Source organism: Vigna unguiculata, chromosome 11 (genome assembly GCF_037176805.1).
Source record: "Vigna unguiculata cultivar grain cowpea cultivar isolate G323 ecotype 2 chromosome 11, ASM3717680v1, whole genome shotgun sequence".
Lineage (NCBI taxonomy): Eukaryota > Viridiplantae > Streptophyta > Magnoliopsida > Fabales > Fabaceae > Vigna > Vigna unguiculata.
The window spans coordinates 27,549,564-27,563,748 of record NC_140802.1 but is presented as its reverse complement, the minus strand read 5'-3'; the positions used below and the strand labels follow the sequence as shown (position 1 = coordinate 27,563,748).

The following is a 14,185-nucleotide window of genomic DNA, read 5'->3' as shown; positions in this document are numbered from 1 at the left end:
AAATGGGGGAGGAGAGTATAACTCTCAGATATTCAAGTGTTTCTGTGCAGAAAATGGAATAGAATATGAGGTTGTAACACCATACACGCCTCAACACAATGGCTTGGCAGAAAGAAGAAACAAAATTGTGCTTAATATGCCTCGAAGCATGGTAAAACAAAAATGTATGCCCCATTCATTTTGGGGAGAAGTAGTGTCTACTGTTGTATATGTGTTAAACAAGTCCCACACAAAGAAGTTGAAAGAAAAGGTACCAGAAGAAATCTGGTATGGTAGAAAACCTACAGTAAATCATCTAAGAATTTTTGGATCATTATGCTACAAGCATGTGCCAAATGCAAAGAGGAGACACTACAAGAAAGTCGTTAGTTATCTACTGATATTTACATACAGATTATAATTTGTAGGTAATTTGTCATTTACATACTGATTTACTTATCGATAGTCTTTAGTAGGTAAACTTTTACTTTTGTACGGATTTTTCCGTATGTATCAGTCTACTATTTTCGCATCCTATATCCGTAGGTGTTGTCCGTGTGTAAATTTAGCGTCCTTCGACGCAAATTTTTTTTGAAGGATTTTATCTGTATGTAATCATATCCATATCAGCATGTAAATATTTCATCCTCTTACCTATTGATATTATCTACCGATCAGTATAAATAAAATTTTAAAAAACAAAATAATATTAAAACAAGTTTTTTCTAAGTACACAAAAAACACTTCTTTAGTAAACTCTCATGAAGACTCTCTGCAATCAGTTTCCCCTAATATTTTCATGTGCCCTAGGGTGAAAATGGCATGCCCGTTAAGCTGAAAATTGCGTGACCCTTGAGTTGAAAATCACGTGGTCTGAGGAGGAGATTTGTTGTTCCCGTTCTCGCGTAGGTTGAAGTCACAGCTCGATAGGAAGTCTTCACCATTAAACACCGCAGCTTGCTCGAGCAACTCTAACCAATGTGGTCGGGGTCAAACATTTCTAACGTGCCTTCAAAGATTTTTCGTTTACCTTGAAATCGTTACTGAAATTGGAACTCAATCGACACCAGTGCAGTAAGGGCTTTTTGCCCCGGTTATTTTCCTCATTTTGCCTCGGGTCTGGAACCGAGACATATTGGGGTGAGGGGCCTCGGTTGTTACCCGAAGCCATAGAGTCCCTTTTATGGCTCAGTTCTAAATGAACCGGAGCCATAGGGTTCCTTTTCTGCTTCGGGTCCACGAGAACCGAAGCCATATGGTAAAAAATATTTTTTTTAATTAAATTTTTTGTGGCACCACTCATGGCAGCAACATCACCATGCTTGAGCAAGCCGCCACCATCACGAAGCAACCTGCACGCGGACCAAACTCTCCGGCCACCACAAATTCGCGCAGCCACCATGCTTGCAACTCGCCTGAACCAGCGCATCCACTACGATGAACGACGAGAAGGATTTCTTCGTCTCAACGGCGACGATCTGGATCCGCGATTGGGGCTCACGAAGCTCACATTCTCAAACTCAACTTCGCCACGAACCTCCTCTAGAATCTCCCCACCCAGGTTGTCTGAACCGATCTTCGGAACCCTTCTTATCACTTCCATTATGCGTTCTCCTACTGTGCTCGCCTCTAAGAAGTACTTCAGGTTCGACAAACCAGCACCTGTTATCTGTTTCCTCACGCACCACTCATGGCAGCAGCAACACCATGCTCGAGCAAGCCGCCACCATCACGAAGCAACCTGTATGCAGACTAAACTCTCCGGCCACCACAGATTCGCGCAGCTACCATGCTTGCAACTGGCCTGAACCAGCACATCCACTGCGACGAATGGCGAGAACGATTTCTTCGTCTCAGCGGCGACGATCTGGATTCGCGATTGGGGCTCGCGATTTGGTTCCTCAGGTTCGATCAGGTCCGGTGACTAGCAAGACGCAGAGAGAGATGGAGAAGATACAGCGACGCGTGAGGAAGAAGTAGAGGGGTTCGCGTTTTTGTGCCCTAATTAAACTATATGGGCTCGGTTCAATTAATAACTGAGGTATATAGCCCTATTTGGCCCCAGTTCAGTGCCACTCGAGGCCAAAGACGTAATGGCTAGTGGCATTTTTGAAATTTCTAGCCACATTTTTGGCTTCGGGTCTGTTCAATCGAAGCATATAAGCACCTTTTGGCACCAGTTTTTTTTAACCGAAGCCTATAACCCCTTTTTGCTTCGGGTGTTTCTTGAACCGAGGCATAAAAGTTGCCTGGAATTGAAAAAGTGCCATCGCGCCATTATATGCTTCCGTTCCTTGCCAACCGAGGCCTATAAGGCGAGGTAAAAATGCAATTTTGCACTAGTGCAAACTCAATCGAAGAACAGGACCATAGCTCATCTATCGCGACTGAACTTGGTGCGAAAGGTGATTGATTATTGTGTTTTAAAGTCTATTTCTTATGTTGAACATTTATCTTTGATTTGTTGAAAGGAACCGCATGCCCTAGCCTAAAGTCGTGGTTGAAATTGGATTTCAATCGAAGACAAAGTTGAGTTCTTCATCGCGAGTGAAACCTAGTGAAAATAGTGATCAATTATTGCATTTTAAAGTTGGTTCCAGGTGTTAAACATTTCTCTTTGCTTCATTTAAGTGAAATTATGTTGAGAAGTGGATGTAAAAGGATGAAGGACATTGTGTTCATCATTGTATTGTAGAGGTATGTTAATTGAATCTTTATCTCGTGTCTATTACTGTGATTGTGTTTATATTAAATAGAATCTCAGCTCCCCCAATTACAATTTGTTTTTGTAGGTTGCTTCCCCAGGATTGAAAATCCCCAATTGTGAACACTCAATTCGGTTGTGACACCACGTTAAAAACCCAATATTTCTCCCAAAACCAACACAGTAGCTCCAAGCTTAAGGCACTTGCAAGTCTAATTGGAATATTCCTGACCAATACTAAGACTTTATTTCTAAAATGCTTTTGGATGTAACACCTATCAAAACGGGTTTGCCTAAAAGTTACTATGATGCTAAAAGGTTACTATCAAAGTTGGGATTAGATGCTAAGAGGATTGATTGTTGTGTGGATGGATGCATGCTCTTATATGATAATGAGTATGGCAAGAATGATAGTGCATTGCTTGAATGCAAATTTTGTCATAGCCAAGATATCAACACCAAAACACGGGAGAAAGTAACAAAAAGCAAGTTCCTATAAAGGCAATGTTCTATTTGCCAATTATTTCAAGGTTACAAAGAATGTATGCCTCAACACAAACTGCATGAGAAATGACATGGCACTATGAGAATACAAGCACAAATGGTGTTTTGCGCCATCCATGTGATGGTGAGGCATGGAAGCACTTTGATAGACTATATCCCGACTATTCCATTGAGGCATGCAATGTGCAACTAGGTTTATTCTCTGATGGTTTTAATCGATATGTGCAAGCATCAAATATACTTTATTCATGTTGGCCAATAATAGTGACCCCATACAATCTTCCTCCAGAAATGTGCATGTCCAAACCTTACATGTTTTTAACTTGTCTCATACCAGGGCCATTCAATCCAAAGGTTGGTATTGATGTTTTTTTAGAGCCTTTGATAGTGACTTGAAGAAGTTGTGGATTGATGTCTTAACATATGATATTTCAAGGAAACAAAACTTTATGATGAGAGCCATGTTAGTGTGGACAATTAAAGATTTTCCTGTTTATGGTATGTAGTCTGGTTGGGGAACTCATGGTAAATTGGCATGCCCACATTGTATGGAACATACAAAGGCTTTTAGATTATATCATGGTGGGAAGAATTCTTGGTTTGGATCCCACCGTAGGTTCTTACCGAATGATCATGCATTTAGGAGAAACAAAAATGCCTTCAAGAAGGGGGAAGTTGAAAGGGATATTCCACCACCTAATTTGACACCTACAGAAGTTTGGAATAGAGTGAAGAATTATCCTAAATTAACTGAAACCGATGTTGGAAGAATACATGGCTATGGGGTGTGGCATAATTGGACGAAAAGAAGCATATTTTGGGATCTCCCAAATTGGAAAGATAATTTGTTAAGGCATAATCTTGATGTTATGCATATTGAAAAAAATTTCTTCGACAACATGTTTTGTAAGGCCCCATTTTCTTTTGTTCCAGCCCTAAAGGTTAGTGGGCTGCTCCTAAGTGGGCCTAAGGGTTGGCCCAGTGTATATAAGCCTTAGGTCTGCCCTAAACCTAGGGTACCCTACACTTTCAGAGAAGGACACCCTGCCCTTGCTTAGAGCTGCAGCCGCCACACTCTTCTGCTAGGGTTCCGCCCCCACCGTTGTTGAGCCAGTTCGAAGTCTTCTCCTACTCCAGTCCTTCGTTCGTCCCTTGAGCTGTTGTGCTCGTGTGTTCGGTGTCGAGGGAGTGTCGGAGCGCTTTGCTAACTTATTCCAGGTACGGGAAGCTAGGGTTCTAGTTTCGAGTCCTTTTTTGAACTGTTTATGAGTTATTTGTTGTTTGTACGGTTGGATCTGTCATTTGGATGTACAAGAGTGCTTTGCATGTGTGTTTTGGCCGGCAAACATGGCTGTTTCAGTGATGAACAGTGGCGAGACCTGTAAATCTCGCCCAAGCGAGTCAATCTCGCCTAGGCGAGATGAAACAGGGAGATCTCTGCACGAAATCTCGCCCAGGCGACTCGCTCACCTTTTGAGCGAGCAGGCCACTCGCCCAGGCGAGAGGGATCTCGCTTAAGCGAGATCCCGTGATGCCCCCACCCTTGTTTTTGGTGCTCTCGCCTAGGCGAGGGGAGGCTCGCCTGAGCGAGACATCTCGCCTGAGCGAGACCTCTCAGCCTGGGCGAGATGCTGGGCGAGGCTGTGTTATGGATTGGACTTTTGGATGTCCCCGTGTGATCTGTTTTGATGGGGAATGATGGTGTGATGATAGATACGTATATAATGGAGTATGAAATACATGTTTGGCATGAATCATGAATTGTGGATGAATGAGTTGGTATGAGACTTAGCATGTGAAATGAATGGTGGTTTGAAATTAAATGAAATATGGTGTTGTCATGAGATGAGACCCTAGACACATTGGGGTGGTAATTGATCAGGGGTATGGAATTGAGAGGTGACACATATGAGGACTTAAATTCAAGGGTTGATATGAAATCGAAGAACGTAATTTAATTTTCTCTTAATTATGATTTATGAATGTTGGTCCGTGTCAGCGTGTAATTCCTTGGGGTCTCTAGGTGAGACCTCCGGGGTTGCGCTTCAGTGGTCGGGACGTAATTCCATGGCCCCTGTTAGTGGGTGTTCATGGTGGTGCCCCATCTGTATAACTAGGTAAGGATTCAAGGTAAGGTTGCATCCTGACGCTCCGAGGAGTCAGTTAGTCTCACTTAGAGCGGACTGACTCTTGTGGTGGGAGTAGCAGGAGGCCTGAAACTCACTAAGGGCTAACCTTGTGGTGGGAGAGATTTGTTTCATTGTAACACTGGTAATACATGGCTCAGGATCGAGCAGCTCAGGTTCGAGCAGGGGTACCCACACAAGTGCAAGCATCCGCTGAATCCGACCAAGTTATACGTATCCGGATGAGTCGAGTCGAGTCGTAGTGTATTGGATGAAGAGTCATAACATGTTTGGCTGCTATGTGGATATGAGATGATGAAAATATGTTTGACTGCATGATGCATGTTGTTAGCTCTAGCTTACCCGTTTTGTTGTATGTCTGTGTTGTATGTGGCTGTTTTTCTTTGCGATGATCATCAACTTGGTTGATGGGAGCAGATGGGCGAGGTCCTCGTGGTCAGCAAAGGAGCGGTGATCCAATAGCTTAGCCATCTGGGCTGGAGTTTTCCTCGTGTTTATTTAGGGCCACGGCCCATGTATTTCTTTCCGTATTTCTACGCTTCTTTCTACGATGTATTCGTATTCAACTTTCCGTTACCGGCATCGTGGTGTGCCTAGTTTTGTAGGGGTAATGTTAAGGACCCCAGGACTACGTTGTTATGCTTTCATCACGTGACGTTTCCTTTAATTTCACGTATTAAATTAAATGGGACGTTACATTTATGGTATCAGAGCAGTTCGTCCTTAGGATGACCTGAGGTTGTGGGTTTGTCGTTCCTTGTAGGCGTAAGTAGTCATGTCTAGTCGAGTTTGTCAGTGAAACCAAAAGTTTAGGAACAGAAAACGCCTTGATAGAGTAATGAGGGTGCACACTCATGACTAGATTAAAGGTTGTTTTCCTTTCTTAATTCTGATGGTTCGGGAAATAGGGGCAACAGACAAAAAGGGGTTCGTTGTCTGTAAGTGATAGATTGTTGCTTGGTATGATCTAGTTTGTCTTGTCGCGCCTCTGTGCTTTGTGTCTAGTGTTTACGGAAATGAGGGAATTGAGATTTAATGTCTTGGACTAATAAACTGGAGAATATGCTAGAGTTCCCAAAATAACGATTGGTCAGAGGGAGCTTTAAGGAGGGACTCTCCGAAAAATAGATACTACAAGCTTTCTAAAGGGAGTTGAATCAAAAGGGTAATAATACTAAGGGGTATCAGTGCATGCAAGTGCCACATCGTTTGAGGAAATCAAGCCGATTCTACACCCCGACGATAGTGAGGTTCCGAGTTATGAAAATGCATACGGTGTTGGATGGAGTATCATTGAATATAGTCATATGGTCACATCTAATGCTTCTTGGAGTGGTGTAAGAGGAACAATTGGCAAATCTGAGGTTGCTAAAAGTGGAGGAATTGCTTAGCGACAAGAAGGGTAAGAGAGGAGGAGACTGGGAAGTGCAAAAGATGGCAAACCTCTAATGAGAGGCTGGGATGGATGAGGGTTACTGGTCAGCCAGGAAAGATGACGTTCCAAAGTAAGGGAAGGAACAATTGAGGGATAGGGAGGAAGTGGCATAAGGGGTTCATACCAGGATTAATAGTCAGCAGGTAGTGAGGGGTATTTCCAAATTTGTGAGTGGGATGCTTCAAGGGGAAAGTAGTTCCCATGAGTAGGACATCTGACCTTGGGTATAAAGTGAAAGGTTTCACGTACTAGAAGAAAGGGCAAGCCTTTAAAGGATTATTCTCGTATGGAAGGACAACCCAACTGATGTCATAACACAATGACAAGGGAAATGAAAAGAGAAGTTTTGAGTGGTTGACACGATGTCTACGATAATTGATGCTAAAGAGGTTAGCACGAAAGAATCTCATACAGAGATGCACCTTACGGAGAGATGTTTGGACTAAGGACCAATCTTCTTGAGGTCGTGTACTCTTTGATGTCGTCGGTATGGTAAAGGAGTCATGGTTGTCTTTAAGAGAGGACTTAGGTGGAGACGATGGTTTTGCTAAAATTGCGACCAAGTGGAGACCCGCTCGAGGATATGGTGCCTTCGGGATGATCAAAGTATTTAAATTTAAATCTGATCTGAATTATGCGATGTTGGGACGTAGTCTCAAGGGTAAATCAGTTGTTTTCTCAATCTCATCCTGATGAGCTGGACAACCCACGAGGTGGGGTGCTTGGATTAAAAAGAGATGATTCAATGGTGGCGTGTGAGGTATGGACCAAGCTAAATAGTGGGGACAAGCCTTCACGTGAATCAAAGACATCTGACGAGGGAAAGTGGATGATGGACGAAGAGGATCTCAGTGGAAAAGGGAGTTATAGACGTGTTGTGGGGCAAGTACCAGAGTTTTGACCGTGGTGTGATAAAGTTTCCCTTTGCATTGGTGCCTGAAGAGGAAAACTTGAGACAATAGTCCCAAATGGAATGGTTTCTACAGCGAGTCTGAAATAAATACGGAGGTGGAGGAGATGTCGGAGAAGTAGTGGCTTATACTAAGTATGACCACAAGGATGACAACAAATTTGGTGAACATCAGAGGAAAGGTAGTGGTAGAATAGATTGTTCAAGGAAAGACGTTAGATAAGGGAGGATTGGCTTTTCGGACCTATGGTTGTATAGAGTGGAAAACATGATGAAGGTAAGGCAATCTCAAACATGTTAGCTGTGTCGACAAGGTTTAACGGCGAGTATCCAAGTGCGAACAAAGTCTTTAAAATGTGCAAGAAATGGTATTGACAAAGGATGAAGTGCCTAACAGGACGCATAGTTAGGAAGGGTGGATGCAATGTTGCGAAAATGAGATGCTAAGACTATAAAAAGGTGAGTCCAAAGGATTTTACAAGTTGCATAGAAGTTTGAAAGAAGGTTTCTCGGTGATGATTGATTCCTTGTCACGACAGACATGAAAGGGGTATCATTTCGAGTAAACAAATGAATGGCTTTTGTGGTGATCAGAGTAGCGCAGCGAGATGATGGCAAGTGATACTTATGAGGGGTAGAAGGTGTGTGGAAAGAACTATCTTACTTATGAACAACAAATGTGTCGTTCATATGAGTACCGGTTAAGGATGTTCAGTTACCAGTTAAAGTTGGAATTATGAAGTTGCTCAAAGAACGTTGTGCAAGAGAAGTAGGGGATGGTTTGAGTTATGATTTCAAGTTAGGGTGCCAACTTGGAAGTGAGGAAGTGAGAGTAGGTGTTTAGCCAGAGAAGGGAATTGAAGATCCTTGATTTGATGAAGTAAGAGTGAGAGTTGGTTGAGAACCATAAGTGTTTGGGTTGGGAAGAGAATGTGTGAGGGATTTCAGTAGTCTCGTCACCTTATTAGCACTAGTGAACCTCTCAACAAGGTTAAAAAAAAAAAAAAAAAAAAAAAAAAAAAAAAAAAACCAAATCGGAATATCTTAGTTTGAGGTGTATCGTGGAGTTGCGTGGTACGAACCAGACTAGAAATTTGAAGTCAATGGAAGTTATGGTTCTGAGGTTTTGTGGAATGTTGCCTATAAGTTAGGGGGGATTAAAGATGAAGGTAGGATGCCGACGCGATCTGGTGAAGAAAGCAGTTGAAGGTTTAAATGAGAAGAAGATGTAGGAGTCTCAATATACAAAAAGTGGTCAAAAGTGTTGAGGGTGTGGCAGTAGGCCAACACTCGAGAGTGATCAAGTCAGTGGGGTGATGCATAAAGGAGTGAACAAGGTGATGTGAAGTGATAACGAGCGTGCCTTGGTTGGAGACTTAATGTCATCTGAGAAGTTGATAAAAACCTACAAGAGTTAGCGGAGAACACATAGAAAGTGAGTCAGTATGTTAGATACAAGTTTGTGGGGCATGCATGGAGGAGCATTCGGATTTTAAGGTTGGAGGATTTGGAGTTCTTCGAGAGTAGTGACTAATTTAATCTACATAGTTGGACACATATCGCTTAGCACAGAGGCAAAGTTTCCAATGGTTATAGGTGTGGGAGTCGTTGGATATGTCGTGTTTGGGTAGTGGTTCCCAGAGGAGATAAGGAGAACATAGCTCCTTCCTATCTCATCGATGAATTTTCGAGGACGAAAATTTTTCTTGTTGGGGAGAATGTAAGGCCCCATTTTCTTTTGTTCCAGCCCTAAAGGTTAGTGGGCTGCTCCTAAGTGGGCCTAAGGGTTGGCCCAGTGTATATAAGCCTTAGGTCTGCCCTAAACCTAGGGTACCCTACACTTTCAGAGAAGGACACCCTGCCCTTGCTTAGAGCTGCAGCCGCCACACTCTTCTGCTAGGGTTCCGCCCCCACCGTTGTTGAGCCAGTTCGAAGTCTTCTCCTACTCCAGTCCTTCGTTCGTCCCTTGAGCTGTTGTGCTCGTGTGTTCGGTGTCGAGGGAGTGTCGGAGCGCTTTGCTAACTTATTCCAGGTACGGGAAGCTAGGGTTCTAGTTTCGAGTCCTTTTTTGAACTGTTTATGAGTTATTTGTTGTTTGTACGGTTGGATCTGTCATTTGGATGTACAAGAGTGCTTTGCATGTGTGTTTTGGCCGGCAAACATGGCTGTTTCAGTGATGAACAGTGGCGAGACCTGTAAATCTCGCCCAAGCGAGTCAATCTCGCCTAGGCGAGATGAAACAGGGAGATCTCTGCACGAAATCTCGCCCAGGCGACTCGCTCACCTTTTGAGCGAGCAGGCCACTCGCCCAGGCGAGAGGGATCTCGCTTAAGCGAGATCCCGTGATGCCCCCACCCTTGTTTTTGGTGCTCTCGCCTAGGCGAGGGGAGGCTCGCCTGAGCGAGACATCTCGCCTGAGCGAGACCTCTCAGCCTGGGCGAGATGCTGGGCGAGGCTGTGTTATGGATTGGACTTTTGGATGTCCCCGTGTGATCTGTTTTGATGGGGAATGATGGTGTGATGATAGATACGTATATAATGGAGTATGAAATACATGTTTGGCATGAATCATGAATTGTGGATGAATGAGTTGGTATGAGACTTAGCATGTGAAATGAATGGTGGTTTGAAATTAAATGAAATATGGTGTTGTCATGAGATGAGACCCTAGACACATTGGGGTGGTAATTGATCAGGGGTATGGAATTGAGAGGTGACACATATGAGGACTTAAATTCAAGGGTTGATATGAAATCGAAGAACGTAATTTAATTTTCTCTTAATTATGATTTATGAATGTTGGTCCGTGTCAGCGTGTAATTCCTTGGGGTCTCTAGGTGAGACCTCCGGGGTTGCGCTTCAGTGGTCGGGACGTAATTCCATGGCCCCTGTTAGTGGGTGTTCATGGTGGTGCCCCATCTGTATAACTAGGTAAGGATTCAAGGTAAGGTTGCATCCTGACGCTCCGAGGAGTCAGTTAGTCTCACTTAGAGCGGACTGACTCTTGTGGTGGGAGTAGCAGGAGGCCTGAAACTCACTAAGGGCTAACCTTGTGGTGGGAGAGATTTGTTTCATTGTAACACTGGTAATACATGGCTCAGGATCGAGCAGCTCAGGTTCGAGCAGGGGTACCCACACAAGTGCAAGCATCCGCTGAATCCGACCAAGTTATACGTATCCGGATGAGTCGAGTCGAGTCGTAGTGTATTGGATGAAGAGTCATAACATGTTTGGCTGCTATGTGGATATGAGATGATGAAAATATGTTTGACTGCATGATGCATGTTGTTAGCTCTAGCTTACCCGTTTTGTTGTATGTCTGTGTTGTATGTGGCTGTTTTTCTTTGCGATGATCATCAACTTGGTTGATGGGAGCAGATGGGCGAGGTCCTCGTGGTCAGCAAAGGAGCGGTGATCCAATAGCTTAGCCATCTGGGCTGGAGTTTTCCTCGTGTTTATTTAGGGCCACGGCCCATGTATTTCTTTCCGTATTTCTACGCTTCTTTCTACGATGTATTCGTATTCAACTTTCCGTTACCGGCATCGTGGTGTGCCTAGTTTTGTAGGGGTAATGTTAAGGACCCCAGGACTACGTTGTTATGCTTTCATCACGTGACGTTTCCTTTAATTTCACGTATTAAATTAAATGGGACGTTACATGTTTAACACTGTGATGAATGTGAGTAGGAAGACAAAAGACAATGAGAAGGCTCGAATGGACTTAAATTTGTATTGTAAGCGAATAGACTTGGAGCTAAAGTCACATCCTAATGGAAAGATTTTCAAGCCAAAAGCAAATTACATACTTTCATTAGACCAAGTAAAACATGTGTGTCAGTGGCTAAAAGATCTTAGGATGCTTGACGGATATTCTTCCAACTTGTCAAGATGTGTTGATATTAACAAATGTAGAGTGATTGGGATGAAAAGCCATGATTGTCATATTTTTATGGAATGTTTACTTCCTATAGCATTCAGTTCTTTGCCAAACCATGTTATAAATCCTCTTACTAAGGTAAGTCGGTTTTTTAAAAACTTGTGTTGTACGACATTGGAGGAGGAAGAGCTTACTAGGATAGAACAAAACATTTCTATAATTCTTTGCAAGTTGGATAGAATATTTCCCCCAGCTTTCTTTGATTCTATGGAACATCTGCCTGTCCATCTAGCATATGAAGCAAGACTAGGTGGACCAGTTCAATATAGGTGGATGTACCCATTCGAAAGGTAACAACATGAGATCTTAGTCTTTAGATTTTTCATTTATAATATTCAATCCTAACATCTTTCTTTCATAACTATAAATTCATGGGATATGCCAAATGACCAGTTAAGAATAAAGCTAGAGTTGAAGGATCTATTTGTGCTTCATATTTGCACTGTGAGATAACTCATTTTTTTTCCCACTATTTTAACAAATATATGTTAAGTCCACAAAGTACTAGGAATGAGGTTGACATTGAAAGTGAAAGGGATCTGTCAACGTTATCCATCTTTGACCAACCTGGTCGTCGCTCGGGGAGGGAATTGACTCATTGGTTTACTGATGAAGAATTGAAGTCGGCTCATGTTCATGTATTGATCAACTACAATGAAGTCAAACCATACCTTGAGTAAGACCAACATAAGATTATTTTTCAAAATATTTTAAGGATATTATTAAATTGTTATTGACCCAATACCTTCATTATTGTGGACAGCTCCTTACAATCTAATCAAATAACCGAGTCAAATGCTTCAGCTCATATACATGCAAATTTCCCATTGTGGTTTAGGGAACAAGTATGCATCATCAAATTCTTCAAATTACTTCTAAATGCCTTATTTAATCATTCCTTTAATAAATTCACACCATTTATATTTGTAGGTTCATAATGATCCTTTAAGTGTGAGGAACCAACATCTTAGAGATTTATCACTTGGTCCTTTAAGGTGTGTAAAAGAATGGCACACCTTCTTTGTGAATGGGTACAAATTCCATACTCATGCATGGAGTCAGGGAAAGAGAACAATAAATAATGGGGTTCATGTGAAAGGGCTTACAGAAGGAGGTGAAGATGATTTCTATGGTGTGATTCAACACATGTATGAGGTGGAGTACAATTCTTCAACCTCTGAAAAGAAAATTGTATTATTTTATTGTGATTGGTTTGATCCATCAAGAAGGGGTACAAGAGTGGATTCAAAATATGGTGTTGTGGATAGTCGAATGGATAAAAGATATATGTTATTTGATCCTTTAATCATTGCACATAATGTACGACAAGTGTATTATGTACCATATCCATCATCACGCACAGACAGACATGGTTAGTGTGTTGCAATAAAAACGAAGCCTAGAGGTCATATAGATTCTGATGATGTAGAAGTCGAAGTGCCATACCAAGTGGAGGAAATTTCACATGTTAATGACATCATTGAAGTTGAACAACTTGTCGGGTTACAAGATTTACAAGTGGATCCTGAAGAAGTGGACATCATCAATGTATCAACAGTTGAAGGTCATATGAATGAAGAAACAAATGAATGGGAAGAAGGCAATGAAGAAGGAGAATGAGAAAGTGAAGATGATTATGAAGATGAATTTGACATCTCTAGCTCTGAATAGATGTAGGCATGTTAAGTAGATGTATTTTTGACTCATTTGTTGTAAAGACTTTGTCCCACATGATTAATTTTGAATGTACTTTTTATTATGTATAATTGTTTACTTTATTGTTTGTGTTGCTTACTTTAACATATAAGTGGTAAAATTAAATTTGTACTTGTAGATGTCATCGGGAGGTTCTGGTCGTCCTCGTCCCCCATCACCTCATGCCAATAAAGGAAAAGGGAAAGGGAAAAAACCGTATGTGATAAAATTGTTATCTCGTATAAACAATCTACCTTCATCATCCACTCAACCTACTACACCTACTACAACTCCTAATGCCCCCATCAGTGCATCCACCCCACCAGCAATGAATGTTGCTGGGTTGATGTAACATCCCATCAGGATATTACAGGTTTAAATAATAAAATAAAATAAGAAAAAAATAAAACTCATTAATTATAAATCTATTTCCAAAAACGCGGGAAATTTCAACTTTATTAAATAAATAAAGATGCCAAAATCCTTGAATACAATTACTATTACCATAAAAAAATAGTCTAGTAATATTAATAATTACAACTGATTTGAAATCATAAAGATAATGTAAAAACTCTGAGAAAATTGCCCAAGACTAGCTCCGCTTCGGCTCTATGCCTCACCAGATCTACCTGCAACACCATCTGCTCACGTATATCGCGCATATGATCATCGCCAAACACAAGCAGATAGGGTGAGCTTAACAGACAAAACATATACAATTATATATACCCATATACAATATATCAATATAAAAAACACAAACATTCTAAAGGATTTCCCTTCCTTTAATTCATACCACCTGGCCACAACCAGGTTATTTGTGTTCTACATCTTCTGGTGATTACTTCTAGGTGACTTGCTGCCATACCTACCG

General features: G+C 41.8%; 1 pseudogene; it reads left to right on the top strand.

Moving 5' to 3' along the window:
* Positions 1 to 3,484: 3,484 nt before the first annotated feature.
* LOC146881685 (uncharacterized) lies at positions 3,485 to 12,296 on the top strand (annotated as a pseudogene).
* Positions 12,297 to 14,185: the final 1,889 nt, after the last annotated feature.